The following is a 16,556-nucleotide window of genomic DNA, read 5'->3' as shown; positions in this document are numbered from 1 at the left end:
ATAAGCCAAGAATTAAGTCACTGTTCTTTAAAAATTACACAGATATATTTACAGAAACTTAGTTATAATGTCATTCCAGGCTTACTGACTACTTTTCCCAAAATGCCATGCAAATTAAGATTCAATAGTTGTATCTTCCCTTTCTCTTGTGTAACAAATGTTATAATATGTGTCAGATTTTGGCTCGCAGAGAGAACAGACTATGAAAACCATGTTTTTTAGGGCTCTAGGGCTGCCACTAGTCAGGTGGGTAACCTAGGCAAGTCATTTTTTAAAAAGTTTCCTCAATTTCTTTTTTTGTAAAATGGAGAAGGTCACAGTGCCTATCTCATTAGTCTTTAGGAATAAATTAATAGGTATAAAGCTTCAAACCCTTTGAATAGCACCCAGGTACATCATGTGCTCTTCAAGATAGTTACAACTTTTATTACTTAGAAATAATTATAATTAATGATACTTGCAAAGCAGTAACAGAAGCCTTTAAATATATCATGAAAGTTTCCATAATAACTAGAGATACCTTGAATAGTGACACTGGAGAAGGGAAAATGTTGAATTCCTAAATCATAGTTGAAAGTATCAATTATATTTATAGAAGATCATCCTACTTCTAACCACCCAGCCAGCAAGAATTGAGCCAACTGGTCAACATATGTTGGTGCAGATGGAAAAAGAATACAACTGTCTTTAAATTCTCTGAAGAACGCTGAGTGGAGAGCCTTCTGGTCACTGCAGGCCAACCTATCATTATGTCTGTGATGAGAGCCTTTGATGGGTTTCTTCGTCTATGAATAATACACATTTTGGGGACAGCTTCACAAAAATAATCTATCCATGCTCCAAAAAAGATCTATGACTAAGCAAATGAAAGAAAGAATCACCTCTTAACCATAAAGAGCAGTGCTACTCCTTGTGTTAAGAACTGAGGCAACTTGCACAATTCCAAAAAGTACTTTTGAGATTAAAATGGCTCCGAAGTTCATCTCCTGGAAGGCCAGCAAGACCTTACATTTCAAAATCACTTCTCTTCAATTTTGAAAAATAAAATTAGAAGAGATGGTTGATTTCTTCTTTATAAAAGGTATTATTAAATAAAACAGTCTACCTTTTTAGAAGTATTTCACAAGGCAAAACTTATTCGCAAATACTCACATTCCGTGAATCCTGTTTAGAGGAGTGAGCTTTCTCTCCTAGTGAAATTTAAGATTGGATTTACATTTTGAGTGACAAATAGAGGATTTGTAATTCAGGGTAGGTATATCTAAGTTTGCTCTTAGAATTTTGTCTTGAAATGCTCTTACTTCTATTCAGTTTATTCAAAAATTAAAGATGATGCTGGTTCTCAGTGTCCACATGACCCTGTCCTCAGTGCAGGTGTAGGTAGTCAGCAATGAGGGATGCTAGCTTCATCTTTTGTAACACTCTACAATTCTCTAGCCCCACAACTGAAAGGTTTATTTGGGGGCCTAAAATATCTCATGGGATTCAGTCTAAATAGTCTTATTAGTTCACTTGTGATTTTTGGTCTTTTCCACCAAGCCCAAATATTCAGGATCACCAAACATGAGGCAACTCAAGTAATACCCATGGATTCATTAAAAAGCTATCCGACACATAAAATCATGCACAAACTGCAATGTCAGCAGGAAAGGTGGATCCCAGAATTGCCCCGACTCATCCTAAGTCTATGTGCTGTGTTCACATTGTCAAAATCATCACAAAAGCAACTTAGACTAGGCATGCACACATTGTAATATTTGAAGTATAATGAACAAAAATTTGTTTTTCTTTGGGAATTAGCAAAACATATAACAACCATGTGATTCAACTCTAGAAAGATAATTTAGCAATTAATCTATATGCTAGGAGTGCAGTGCCAATGATTTCCAACTGTAAATTATTTTCCTGCTAAAATGTGCAGAGCTGTTTTACAAAGGTCTTAATTTACACTGCTTCAGCTGTTTATTGTGATACCATATCAGTTTCATAACCAAGCAATTTTCTGACATATCTTATGCCTTAAGTGCCTTCACAAATTTTCTCAGTATTCTTAAATAAATATCTATTTTATTAATGCTTAATTTGTATAAGTTATCACTCCTTAACATGGATTTTTAATCTGCATTTTCATCTCAGGAATTTTAACTTTGATTTTAAAAAGTTTTCTTTTTCTAAATCCTGAGCTGTTATTCAACTCAAAAAATATTTTAAAAACCTAAGTAAGCACTTAAGCATGCTGTAAAGCCTTCAGTTCTGGGAGATACTTAAATTCCATGAACTGTATGTAAAGCGTGAAAGTGTCCAGTGACTTTTTGTATGTGGATGTGTATGTGGTATGCATACAAACTTAAAATCTGACTAATTTATTAAGTGCATTAATTTAAACATGAGTGTAAATTCTATTACTTAAATTTTTAAAATGTATTTAAATCCAAAGAAATTATTTTCTGTGAAGATAACACAAATCTGAAATTTTTATTACTAAATTGAAAGGAAGGGAGACAATTTAAGGAACAAAAAATGAAATTCAGGTATACTTTTCCCCTATTCTTCTGAAATGTGAATACATATAAAAATATCACAATGTTTTGTAAAAGTATAGTTAATTGAGTATCTCTGTACAGGATATGAATATATTGATGAATTATTTTTGGTTTAACTTAATGGTATTAAAGACTTAAGGGAAACAGTGTTATCTGTCAGGTCAAATAACTGATATGTACATCAGCATAACCTAAGTATTCTGTCGCAAAAGTTTCTAAAATAAAGCTTTGATTGGAATAAGAAAGTAGTTTAATTTTAGTATGAAGATAGATATGTATTTAACAGCACAATAAATTTCACAACTAAAAATTTGATAATTTTATCAAAACTATCTCTGGTGTATTTTAAACATCCCTATAAAAAATCTACTCTGAAATTTAACTTCAATATATTTTATCGGGCTGGGGATTTAGCTCAGCGGCAAAGCGCCTGCCTGGCAAGCGCAAGGTCGTGAGTTCGGTTCCTGGTACCGGAGAAAAACCAAAAACAAAACAAAACAAAACAAAACAAAAAAAAATCAATATATTTTATCATTAAAGGCATGTGTGGACTTAAGATTTTGTTTTTAATGGAAACTAAATACTTGGTCAAAAATGTTTGGAAGAACGGTCTGGCCTATGAATATTATAAAAAGTTTCTTAGAAATCTCTTAAGGGTTGAGTACAATAAAACTAGGGCAATGCATATATTCTCAGTTACTCTTTAAAAAAACCTGTAAAAGTGACTATAGTGGCATGTTCTGACACATTCTTTTCATAAACCGAACCCTGTTAGTGACAGCAGAACAGATTGTGTGCATCTGCTGGGAACAAGCCAGATGACAGTGGGAAAACGCACATGGATACCTTGGCACAGCCAATAAAAAATGGAGAGGAAAAAAAAAGACCTGGAAGAGAAAGTGCTCAACTTTAATTGAAACATTCCTTCCAACATGATGAACATCATCCAACCACCTCTTGTAGCCTGTCAGTTTTACATAGAAGAACGCATTTTTAAAAGGACCCTTTGTGAACTGGGGTTGTTTTCGTCCTTTCTTAGCGCTAAATATTGACTCCAGGTTTGGATCATTTCTTCAGAATACGGAAAATGTACTAAGCGTTTGGGTAGAAAAAGAGCCCGCAGCATTCTGCCACAGTCTCGTACAAAGAACGCTAAACTTCTCAAAAACCCCTTCCGGTTCAAGTCAAATTTTCAATATATGGGTTAAGTTTTTGAGTGATGTGGGTATTATACTGCCAAGTACCAAAGATGCCACAATTCAAATACTCTGCAAATGTGACTATTGTAAATAGTGCCTGCACTCAATAGCGCTATGATATTTTATTTTATGCTGATCAACCACGGTATTGTTTAAACAGTTGGCTCAACTGTACAGAGGTCCATACATAAAAATAAATGCGTTTCTATAAATCATATCAGGAAGTTCTCTCGGATGCTCTGATTACAATAAAAATTTATTCTATACAGTATACAATGCAAATTTTAAACTAGAGACGAAGTTGTTTAATAGATTAGTAGTCTGACTGAAGCAGCTGCAGTCAAAAAAAAATTCTGGTGATTAACTGCCATTTTCCAGTAATCATAACCCTGGGAAGGGCTACTAAGCGGGAGGGGCGGTTTGCAGATGGGAATAATTCTCTAAGCCCATGTGCCTTAGAGGGCTCCATCATCTTCATGCAGACTTATTATTATTATTATTATTTTTAAATTAAAGCTTTTAGAGGCATCCTTGATTGCAGTGTTGGGAACTGTCCATGCTATTTAGCACAGGGAAGTCCACTTTGCAACTATTCCTTGTGCCGAGCACTTTTTATCTAGGCATTAAACAGGGCTGGAAAAGAAAGCTGAAATGCAAGGTGCACATTAGAGAAGCATTACTCAAAAATCACGAGAGTAATTTCCAGCAGTTACAGCCCCCCAGGTTGTATAAACTGGCAAGGCCTCGTCAACATTACTTGTCATCCAAAACATACATTTATTTTTTTTAGAAATTAAATGCAAGTAAAAGTTGCACAAAAAAGGGGTAAAACAGTCTCTAACACAAGGTATACTCTATTTGTAGTTGCATTTTACCTAACTCTGTCTCTGTTACAAAAAGCTGCAATTTTCTAGTAAAATTCTGTGTATTTTGTATGTTCTATTTCTTCTCACATGAACAAAAATACCCACATGAAGATATGTTTATTTGATAATTATCTCAAAGTAGATCAACTATGATTATAATGAACAATCCCTCAAATATCTTAACACTCAAATAAAATGCACTTAATGAGTAAAAAAAATCTTTTTCAATAGATTCTACTGAATACCTACTATAGCACTTATGAAAGAACATAAAAGATGAATAAAATAAAATCCATTCTTCATAAATCAATTCTATTCCACATACAACTGAAACTGCAATAAGAAAAATAAGGAATACGAATGCATCTTTTAAAATTAGATAATATTAGTAAGAAAAAAAGTCCTTTGAGTTCCTAGTGACAGTGTTTTCACAAACCACCTTAATAACTATGTTCATCAAATATATCCTCCAAATTGAACTTTTATTTTATTAAAACTATTATTTTTAAGCAACAATCTCTCTGGAATTCAGACTTCTTAATAAATGACTTTTAAAAACTCATGGATGAAATTATTTGGTTTCTTTCATTCCATATTTGGTTCTAAAAATAATATTTCATAACATCTGATCTGTGAAAGCTTTTGATTTTCTTGGAGAAAGAAAAATGTGGTACTTAGTAATCATTAGGATTGTCCCAACATAGCATCAGGATTACAGGCTTGCCCTGAAAGGTACCCAATTTTAATGGTCTAAAAGTATTATTTCTTACAAAGTTCAAACTTATTATGCCATCAAGCATTACTAATTGATAATCATTGGTAAGAAGATAAAGTAATGAAAATGTACTGTCATGTTGTAATAATAATTTAGTAAATAGTGGACATTTATTCTATGTCTGCATTGTTTTTGTATGTGTTTTACCTTTATAAAAACTCTAGGAAGTGGGTGCTATCATCATCCCCATTTTACAGATTCTGGGAGCTGAGACTGTTCAGTGATTAAGTAAAGCCCCAAACCACTAGCCATTAAAGAGAAGCTGGCTCTTCAACCCACTTGTACTTGTCTTTCTCACTATTACTCTCTCCAGTTACAAGCACGTTTACTTAACAGCACGAGAGTGTAATCAAAGACGTGAAATCAAGTATGGCGACGGGGTCTTCAAAGTCCTTGTCTGAATGATTTTCTTTTACCTTTCGCACTCATCATTATCTTTGCATGCTCTTATTTTACACCTTCTGCTCTCTCCCACCTACACGTCCTGCCTGATGATCGAGCATGCACACACACACACACACACACACACACACACACACACACAAATGCAAGCACACACACACAGGCACAGCTCTTGCGGTTTTGACCCCAGCACTTCAGAGAGCATCAGGAAAGCCTGAATTTGGACCAACTTGTCCAATAACTGTCCAGCTCCTCAGAGCTCTAATGCTGTACATTTCTGCTGTGGAGATGCACCACCCACTGGCTCTAAGGCTGCCAGTAGTTCCTTACAAAAGCACTATCAACCCCTAGACCTTGCCCTTTCAAGATTAACCTCTGGAGCACTTTCATGGCATGGCCTTGGGCTGTGATGAACCACACCACTCTCTCAAGTATAAGGAGGTAAGTTAACACCTTAAGCAAATCTATAATCTCACATACGGAGTCAAAATAGCTCAAAAGTGTACTTCTGAGTGCACTTTTTTTTGAGTGTACTATTGAGTCACAATACTAAGTACATGTACTTTTGAAACTAGAAGGGAATTCGGAGAGTGGAGAATCCAAAAACAATAAAAATGAAGAGAACGGGGTGAAGTCAAGAATTCTTGATGAATTTTAGAGCCATACACTGAGAGAAGGGGGAAAAAAATCACATAGTGCTTACTCTAACTCAAGAGAGATCAAACAGTCCTAGGAAAGACACTGCTGGATCATTTCCACCAAAAGCCGTAAGGAAACACACAGAGGTACTCGCTTTCCCTCAGCCCTTGGCAAATTTATTGATGTCACTGTGGAAATTTATTTTTGGTTGATGTGAGAAAAATTAAAATATGGAGGAAAAGAAAAACATAGTCAAAGTTATTTCCTTAACCTCTGACCTACACAATCTCTGTGTAGGCTTCCAAGAAATTTGACAAACGAACAAATAGTTCTTTTTTTTTTTAATAGCCAAGTCTGTTAGACTTCATTTAGTTAGGACAGACAATCCAGATAGAATTAACTCTTTTTAGTATATGTTAACATTAATATTAGCAGTTACAAAAGAAAAGTAAAAAGACTTACTTGCTAGACTTTATAAACATTTACTAAAAGATTATCCAACAAGTTAATGTCTTCTCAAATATGGATGGAAATCGAGCACATTAAAGAAATCACTATATTCTATTGGTTAACACAATTTAGGATTTCTAAAGCTATTGACCAGAGGAAGCAAACTTCTAAGAAAATCATATTTTAATCAGGTATAGTTTTATAGTATCTACATAGAAAAACAGTTTATTTCCTATTGAGGAATCTCTGACCGGGGTGCATATTCAATAACAGAAACTTGCCAATGGGTTTAACAATGCTTATTAAGGGATGGGTAATTATCCTACTCTTCTGAAGAATTATAAGGAAATAAAGGCATCATGTAACCATAATTTTAAAGTATAGTTCTATGGGTTTAATGTGATTTTTAAAAATAATATATCTCATTTTTAAAGAAATAAATGTCAAAAATTATTGACCTCTATTTGTATTAGCATACGCAAAAAAAAAAGTCAATATTTTTCTCTCCCCTTCTAATGGACTTCGATAGGGTATCAGGTCTGGACCACCTTGCCATAGCACTTGAAGTAAGGATATGCCATTGAGATCAATTTTTACAAGCTGCCTTTCACGTTTTTAAGATCTGTGTTGTACTAATTTTTTAACACTGTACTGGGAAGTGTTTGCATCCAGAGAAAAAGTCATTCTACTTTTAAAGAGAATTAAAATGATCTTCCTTAGGTTAAAGAAAACTAAAATTATATTTAACTGTTGAGCCTGATTTGGGGAAATTTATAAGGCTATTAATAATTCATTCAGCAGGTTAATGACTAAGCAGCATTTATACCATTCTCACACACTGTTAAATCAATAATTTAGTTTAAAAATAAAATCTGAACAAATATTTATTATGTAGTAACACTTTCTACTGAAGGCTCCCATTTAATCCCTTTCCAAAGGAGAAGTCTAGTTTTAGAAAGGCATGTTGGCAATAATCTGACTGTACCTCACACAGATGAGAGTTCTGGTTGCTGATTGGGAGGAAGCAAGGCAGTTAGAAATTATTTTTAATGGGACTTTTAAAAATCACATTGGTAACTGTTAAAAATGTAGCTAACAATTAAAGGCTACTTGTGAAGAATATTTCACTTTGTATTGTAAGGAGAAGTGTCAGCTCTCAGACAATAGCTTCAGATGCATGGGATGTGAAGGCAGATATTTAGAAACCAATGTACGCTGCATGACATTGAATACATTACTGACTCCGTACCTTTCAAACGAAGAGCATGAACCAACTTTGAAAACCAAAGCCCATATTTTCTTTCTTCGTACTCCGTATTGTGACTTAACAGTCATTAAAAGTGTGAATGTTTATCAACAAAAATTCCTGCAGCATCATATCTTGCGGTAGAACACTGCTATTTCTTATTGTTCAAAAATAAATTAGTTTGCATCACAAATTGACCTAACTTATCTAAAATATATTGTCTAGGCTTCATTGAAAAGAAATAATTATATTTTTCTTTGGAATACAAGACAAAAAAATACAGATGCATCATTGGGCCCATGCGTACTGGACCTAGGGGGGTGGGGAGAAGGTCTCATTTTCGATCTTACACCTATCACTTCATGCCCCTAAATTGCTATATAAGAATAAGAAGGAAATTTACTGAATCCACTTGGCAGTTAAGGTCTTAGGGCTTTAAGCGGGAGAGTTTTCCAGTTAAAGAAGGGAAACAGTATGCTTTTCCTTTCCCAAAGCTACTGCCCAGGAAGGCAGCCCTCTGCTCCTTAGCCCACACAGGGGGAGAAGGACATTGCTTAGGGCTGAAATCACTCCGAGACAGAGGAGGGGAAGTTTATGATGTGGCACTGTGCACTCTATCTGGTCTGCAGCCAGGCAGTTTTCATTTTGTAGTTCTGCTGCCAGTACCTGACCTGCATATTCAGGAATAAAAATATACCAGAGTTCTACCTCAGAAACTGGATGTTACAAAGAATTAAAGGAGTTTATTTTTCTTTCTTTATCCTGAGTGTAATTACTGTTTTTAAAAGAGAAAGAGCTGAAACTATAGTAACTGGAGGTTTTTTTTTTTTTCTTTTTTAAACTCTTCAAACTATCTTCCCACAAAGCCATTTAAGTTAAATGGTACGCTTACAGACTCACCTACATGAAGGATATAACTTAAAACATCTGCTTACACACATCAGTTCTGTTCCAATATAAAAAGTGTGGCAAAAATTTTAAAATGTAGGGCCATTATATTCCTAAAATATGTATTCTTCAGTGTGTGTGTGTTCGTTCATTAAAGAGATCTTTGACTGCAATTAGGTAGCTGGTCCTATAAAGGCTTCCTTGTGTGACCATGATTTCTAAAAATAAAATGCTCCAGTGACTATTTCTGCTAAATAATCACATCTTCAAAATTACTTTAAACAAATCCCAATCCCTCATGTGACATGAAGCAATAATATCAGCCTTCCATAATAAGATTTGGTTGTACACCTTATACAGGGTCAACAACTAATTAGAAGATAAAAAAATAAAAGTCGTATTTTCTCCATTAAGTAGTAGGGGGATGTCTTTATCTGTCCCAACTATTTATACTAATGAATCTGTCTTCAAAGTCTGTGAATAAATAAGCATATCTATACGTATGTTTAGGGTTTGGGGAAGGGATGCATTCTTTTGCTGTTATTCTAACTTGCTAATAAAATCATAAATGTGTGCAAAAGAAGAGACAGGGATAGTTTAGACCCTGTTTTTTTTTCTTTTTTTTTTTTTTTTATAATACACTCTTTTAAAGGGCCCTGTCCACCATTTTTTAAATGCAATATACTAGAGATCTACAGTATCTGAAAACAATTTATAGAAGTTCTTCACGTGCATCTAATCTATGATAACAAGAAAGAGGAAAACCAGACCATGCTCAAGGTGTTATTTGGAAAAAGTAGGCTCTCACCGGGGACTGCTTCAAAGACCACTTCCTCTAGTCTCCAAAAACAAGTTTGAGGTGCTTTATTTAAATCCTCACTGGAAGACTTGTACTGTCATACTACACAAATCACAACCACCTGCAGGACGTGCAACATCGCTCCATTCATTTCAAATCTGTAGCATTAAGAATTAATAAAGTCTCCGTAATATCTACATTATTAAAGAGTAATGACTCCTGCACAAATCTGCCAGTAATAGGTCTACTGTCTTTATTGCTTATAATGTCACCAATTTCCTGTGTAATACCCTCCAAAGATTCTCTCGGTGTATACTTTGAACTTTGTTTACCTTGCTTATGTTTTAAAAATAAATACAGAGATTTAACTTGGACAATAGAGTGACAATGTAGAGCAAACATTATAGTCATGACAAATAAACGTTCCTCATACTATCGAATGCAGCCAAGCCATGAATTTATACAAGTATCGCATAGTTTCCATATTAATAGGATGATGACTTTTTGATTTGCAGTGAAAATATCAAGGAAATATGAGATAATACTATTTGGGGTTGTTTTTTCTATAGTATTACTTTTTTTCAATGGTATTCTTTGAAACAGAACATTTAAGAATTATTTTTCTACCTCAGACAAAAACATTTATGGTAAGAAATAGTTATTATGACATGTTGTGGAACATTAATGTCATCTATATATTAAAAAAAGAGGGGTAGGGCATGGTAATCTTAGCACCTTATATTTCTTTATGCTTCAATACTATAGGTAAAATGATATTTACTAATAAATTCTTGTTTTGAGGTAGACTAAAGTCACATACTATAACTTGTAGTTATTTTATGCATGAACATTAAAATATTAAAATTACAAAATAATATAGACACAGCTCAGTGTTCAACGTGAATTAAGTTACCAATAAGAGCTGCATTTAAAAACAAAACCCGACGGTCTCCTTTGCTTCCTAACTGTAGTAGACCATTACAAATTATTTTCTTTCTCACGCTACTATTCTCTTACATACTGCATATTTGCTTCAAGTCTCCAAGGGAAGAAATGCGGCTCTTGTGGGAAAGGCCCACCCCCTTCTACATGTTTGCTTCCTTGAACGAAAGAAACACACCCCCTTACATTCTTTGAAATGTGTCCAACAAACACAGAATTGTAATAGCACTATATTATTGACTAAATTTGAAAATTGTAAGTGATAGTCAAATACGTTTAGTATGCTGTGTGGTTTTAATCAGGAGACCTAAAAGACAAATTACAGGTAATAGCAATGGATGAAAGCATCTACATGTGGGTACTCGGGACATTTGTAAGTGCTCATGGAAGGACAAGAATGTTTCTATGCACGTGTGTGGGGAAGAAAACTCAGGAAGAGATCCAAAAATGTTACAAGTTTTTGAGCACATCCTTTGAAGTTAAGACCCATTAGTGGGATGACCCCTTTCTTGTGTAAGTATATTAAAAGACAGAATATTCGGAAACTAAAGTATCCATCTTCTTAAGGACAATCAGAAGGCTGTTCCAGATCTCAGACTGGCAACAATACCACAGATCTATGCTCATTTTAAGAACAGAACCCTCCCAGTAAAGTTGATGACCACTAATTTCTAACTCACTAAAGCAATGTGCTAGCCATAAGAAACTGTGTTGTAATAAGACTTCATGTCATTATGTAGAACTGTTTGTTCCCTGATCAAGTTTTTCTTCTCGTTGGTTTTGGATAAAATGATGCACACTTCGTATTTGTGGAAATGTGTGCATTCATTTTCACTCTAATTTTTCCTAAAAACTCATTTTCTTTATTCAACTTTTGGATATAAATTTGTGAGTGTAAAGAGAGAGTAGGCAGAAAATTTGTATCTCTTTTGAGCTAGTTCAGTAATTAACTGAAATGATTATTCTCTTTGCAATTCATTCAGCGGGCATTTCAGGGTGAACCAAGCTCTATAATTCTCAGGCCTACAAAATGGAAGCTCTGCTATTCTGTCTATATTTTTTACTTAAAATAAGAGTGAGTATAAACAGGGAATATACAAATTAGAACTGAGAGTCGTAAACTTATTAAAACTTAGAAAGATATTGTTATGGTCAAAGAAAACCTGCGTGTGCCACAAATCCACGCAGATGAAACATCTCATTCACTAAAATTTCCTATCTTATTATAATAATGCACAGAAAATTAAACACATAAATATTAATTTTATGTATCACAGAAGATGTAGGCAATGAAAATGCAATGTTTACATTTATGGGGGACTCATTAGAGTTTTATTGTGTGCAACGCTAGGAGGCATCAGCTGGGTAAAAAAGGACTTCAATTTTGGAACAAGCAAGAAATTACTGAAGAGTTAGATGTATAAGAAGTTGGGGTTTTTCAAAATATTACTAGGTAAATCAAAACTTTACTCTCTGAAATAAACCTTTAAAGCACCACATTTTGTTGTAAAGAATGATCTTTACAAAGCATGCGTGAAATATAGCTGTACATATCTGCATATATAATTTGACCAATAAGCACCTATGATGATATCCTTCAGATGTGGGGATTCACAACTACATAACGACACATTCTGATGAAGAATACACTGGTAAAAGAGTAACATAATGGATATTGACTATTATGCATTTTTCTGCTCAATTACTCAATACCATGAGTGTGTTTTATTTCTGGCAAATTTTGCTTTGTATTCTTTGCAACGCCTCAGAAAATGCCTAATGCATTTAACCCCTACAGTAACGGTTTCTTAAGCAGACAACTCGATGGGGCTTAAGATTTAAGCCCTGAAGAAATATATAAAGAGGACATGTTTTCTCTCCCTGCACTCCTGAAAGCCTATCATTTGAAAACTGAGTTTTCCACTGTTTCAATGGTCCTTCATAATAATGAAGCAACAGGGTCGTGCACTACTTATCTAGCAATCATTTGAAATTGGTGTGTCTTGCCATTTCGCAACAATCAGCTTTTATCTTTGCCCTATCAGAATCACACGTGAACTGTGTAATCTGCCTTTTGTAAGGTGCACAGGCTCTGTTGTCGCTCCTGGTTTTGTGAATCGCCTCTGTAATCTGCTTTGATTTCCTAAAGGTGGCAGATCTCGGTGATGAGCCCAGCTTTAGTGAGTGCAGGAGAGTCCACGCGCCCAAGAGATTAAGAGCCGGTGCTGAGGACGGGATCCTAACCACCTTCCCTCCACATCGAGTGAGTACCAGCCAGCAAAGCCTTCCACTGCGTCTGGACCACCATCAAATAGGTGTAAAATGATTAAGCATGTTTTCTAACTTTCAGATGTTAATCTGGGAGAAATTTTCTCAGAGGATGTGCTTTCGGAAGAAGAGTAGAACTTTATTAATAATCTCTTTATAATCCACTCTGTGAGCCTTTACTGCATACTAAATTCTTCCATGCTGCTTCAAATCATGTCCCAAGAACCATAATTCTCTTTTTAATAACTATTTCTTTGTTGTTAAGTAGCAAAGTATTGCTGCACAGATATTTCCCCATTTTTGTCACTTTCTGAGATTTCAAAGACGCAAAATATACTGCATGTAGAGTTGGGAAATAAAACCACAAAATATACTATAATGAACAAGAGCAAATTTTAAAAGAGAATGCTAATATATGCTAAGGAGTTATTTAATGCAATCTTTATAAAAGAATTGTAAATCATTAATTAGAAAGCTGTAGTTGTGCAATTTATTGATTCAGCAAAGTGAGGGGCAAGAAAAATATTAATAAAAATCTGAAAAGCAGAGAACATAATACTTCGTCAGGATTCAATTTTGAATCATTAGAGAGCATTTGAATCATTTTTCCTATTGGAATGATCCACTTCCCCCAAATTTACAAAAAAAAAATACTGCAAAAAAAGGGAAAAAGGCAAGGTGCAACGTGTCCTTGTAATTTAAGTTTCAGGAGGTTATTTTGTGTTGATGTGCTTCTACCCTGAATAGTTAATATTTGTGACAGCATACACTGCAATTATGACTATCTCAGGAGAGATGGAAAATTTACTTTTTATTATGTTGTGGTAATTATCTAAACTAATAAATAATAAGTATTTCTAAAGTGCTATACCTTGATATTGTCTTTCAATATATTCCATATAGGTAGCAATCATAATATAAATAGCATAGTCAGTGATGCAAAATACTGTCTGTAATGTGACAGCTAAGAAATACACCAAATATTCCAAAGCTGTGTGAATTGTATTAATAAAAAAGGTCGAATTTTATAAAGTTTAGTAAAACTGCAAGGTAACAGCCAACTATTGTCTCCTTAACTTAACCAGGGAACCGGATGTTTAAAGAAACATTATATTTAAAGTGTTCTTTAATGAAAACTTTTACAATTGAATTAGTAGTTTAATACATTTGCATTTTCATACAAGTAGGGAAAAAATGCTCTGACCTAAGAGATTTTTTTCCTCCTGAGATAGCAGAGACATCCCATCATACCTGTCAAGTTCTCTATTCACTTGCCTTTTTTAGAACTACTTCCTTTAACTTAATAAATAATTTCATGCCTATGTTGGAAGAGAGTAATATGGTTCACTAATTGCTTTTCTTTAACCGAAACAGACAGAAAATCAAATATACTACTTGTGTCACACTGTTATATATTGGACACTGTCAAACACTAGCTAAAGGTGACATAATTTTAAAATTAAGTTAAACGCTTTAGCTTCAAACTGGAGATTGTCTATTTAAAGCCAAAAGGAAGGCAAACAATATAGGGTTAAAGGGGATGCACAGGTGGTCACATTTCCATGTCCTACCAAATATCTAGGGACTGGAGTGATTATATCTCACATGAACATCCTCACTCAACAACCACAATTTGATTGCAAGGTGCCTGTGGAAAGGACTTGGGTCGCTTTTTTGGACTGGCACAAAGAAGTGGTTGGACTTTCCTTTTACAGCACTTAGAACATATATAAGCGTCAGTAAGCATGTTAGAAGACAGTTACTACGAGAGTTAATATCAGATTCACAATAGTGAAATCCACGTTGTGTCAAAGCAATTCTCCACCGAGGACCAGTTTAAGAACTGGCAGAAAGCCCGATTCAACTTATTATACTGTCAGCATTTACATGTAAAGTATTTTATACAAAAGACATTCATTCCTAAAATGTGAGGGAAAAAAAACCCCTTTTTCCAAAGAATGATAACTGCTGGACCTGGTATAGTTAGAAATGACTCAATATGAAAATTGCCTTTAAGAATTAATAGCTATGTGCTGGGAAGAAAATAACATTAACATTAAATACAAATACTTGCATAATCTGTAATAACATAATAAACCATGTGCCATGTCTATATATACTTCCTTTATGCCCAACTTTATCACTGAGTTTGGTAACTTTCATCCAAAGTCCAAACAGAAGGCAGCTGAAGTGACTAAACCATACTTATTTTGAAACAGCTATGCTAACCTTATTTGATTGAAAATAGCTATGCATTTGACTTGCTCTAAACAATGATGCACATGCTGAGATCCAAGTGGAAATTGTGAAATGTGTAGCCTCCCATGGCCATGGTATTACTTTTCGTCCATACCAGTTAAAAAGCTCTCTATCAAACCAGCACTTTTGTGAAGGAAGGAGAGAGAAGCACAAAGGTAGACTTTGACAGACAGCCATGCTGTAGCTTAAACTAATCCCAAGCATTAGTGGCTCAGAAGCATACCCCAGGGCAAATCAGTCTCGGGGAGGCTGAGAGGGAGACTCAAGGGAACATCCTTCCACAGTGAACTAACTGCTACATCTTAAGGAATCTACTTCAAGGTCACAGAACACTCCGTGAAATACTAAAATGCACCACGCTCCACACTCTCCACCACATCAAACATGCTAATGACGTGAACTAACTTCGTGAAACTTTCAACACACTGGTGTGACAGAAAGGAGTCACGAGTGATCGCAGAAACTGACGGCAGACAGATACGACTACCTCAAAAGTTACTTTTTGCAGCACACAAGGAAATCATGGAACCTAAGAAAAAGAATGCCCGACGAGTCTTAACTTCAGCCTTTAAAAAGGGCACAGGGAGCGAGCCGGTGCCCTGGAAGATACGGATGCAAATTTCAGAGACAATACCCAGGCTATTTCTATTTTCCGAGATATGTCAGAGGTACTCACATGTAGGAAGACCGGATCAGATTAGTCCTTGGGATATTTTCCTTTCTTAAGAGAGAGAGAAAGGGAAATAATAATCTTTACTTCGTCCAGCCTTGAAGTGCCTCTTCAACTGATTCAAACATGCAGTCACGGCGACCCACAGAGAATCTTCAAAGTCAATCCAATAGCAGCCCGAAGATGTCTGGGTGTACGCGTGTGCTCAAGTGTCTGTGACTGCGAGCAGCGCGAGCAGGGAGCTGGAGACGATGTGTGCGCGTGTGCGCGCGCGCGGGGAGCGCGCACTGGGGGGAGGCGCGCGCGGGGCCGCGCATTCACGCGCGCACCCAGGCCGCTCCGAAGAGGACGAGGACGAGGAGGAGGAAGAGGAGGAGGAGGAAGAGGAGGTGGAGGCAGGGGAAAAAGGAGCAGGAGGAGGAGAAAGTGGCTCTCCGCGGCCGATCGGATTAAAAGTAACCAGAGTCGTCCAGAAAACTGCGTCCAGGAAGGAAGTGACAGAAGACGAATGGGCAAAGGGGAGCAGCTCGCAGCCTTTGAAACCTCGCGTGGAAAGGCGCGGAGGGGCCGTCGCGGAGCCGGCGGGACCGGGCGGGGCGCGGGGCTGGCG

The 16,556-nt window shown here is 35.7% G+C and overlaps 1 protein-coding gene across 13 annotated transcripts in view; it reads right to left on the bottom strand.

The window, feature by feature from the left end:
• The window catches only part of Mef2c (myocyte enhancer factor 2C), a 164,047-nt gene that overhangs the window by 126,608 nt on the left and 20,883 nt on the right, over positions 1-16,556 (bottom strand). For 2 of the 13 annotated variants that reach the window (XM_005382287.2, XM_005382288.2), the window contains exon 1: positions 15,953-16,202. The exons of 5 other annotated variants lie outside the window; for them this stretch is intronic. The gene's annotated coding sequence lies outside the window, so the exon portion shown is untranslated. Of the gene's footprint in view, positions 1-15,952; positions 16,210-16,556 lie in introns of those variants that run through there. 6 more of the 13 variants (XM_013512982.1, XM_013512984.1, XM_013512979.1 and 3 more) reach the window with 5 other exon arrangements.

Source organism: Chinchilla lanigera, unplaced genomic scaffold, assembly GCF_000276665.1.
Source record: "Chinchilla lanigera isolate Chin_1 unplaced genomic scaffold, ChiLan1.0 scaffold00017, whole genome shotgun sequence".
In the NCBI taxonomy this organism is placed as follows: Eukaryota; Metazoa; Chordata; class Mammalia; order Rodentia; family Chinchillidae; genus Chinchilla; species Chinchilla lanigera.
The sequence above is the reverse complement of the archived record's forward strand: the minus strand, read 5'-3'. Positions and strand labels throughout refer to the sequence as shown.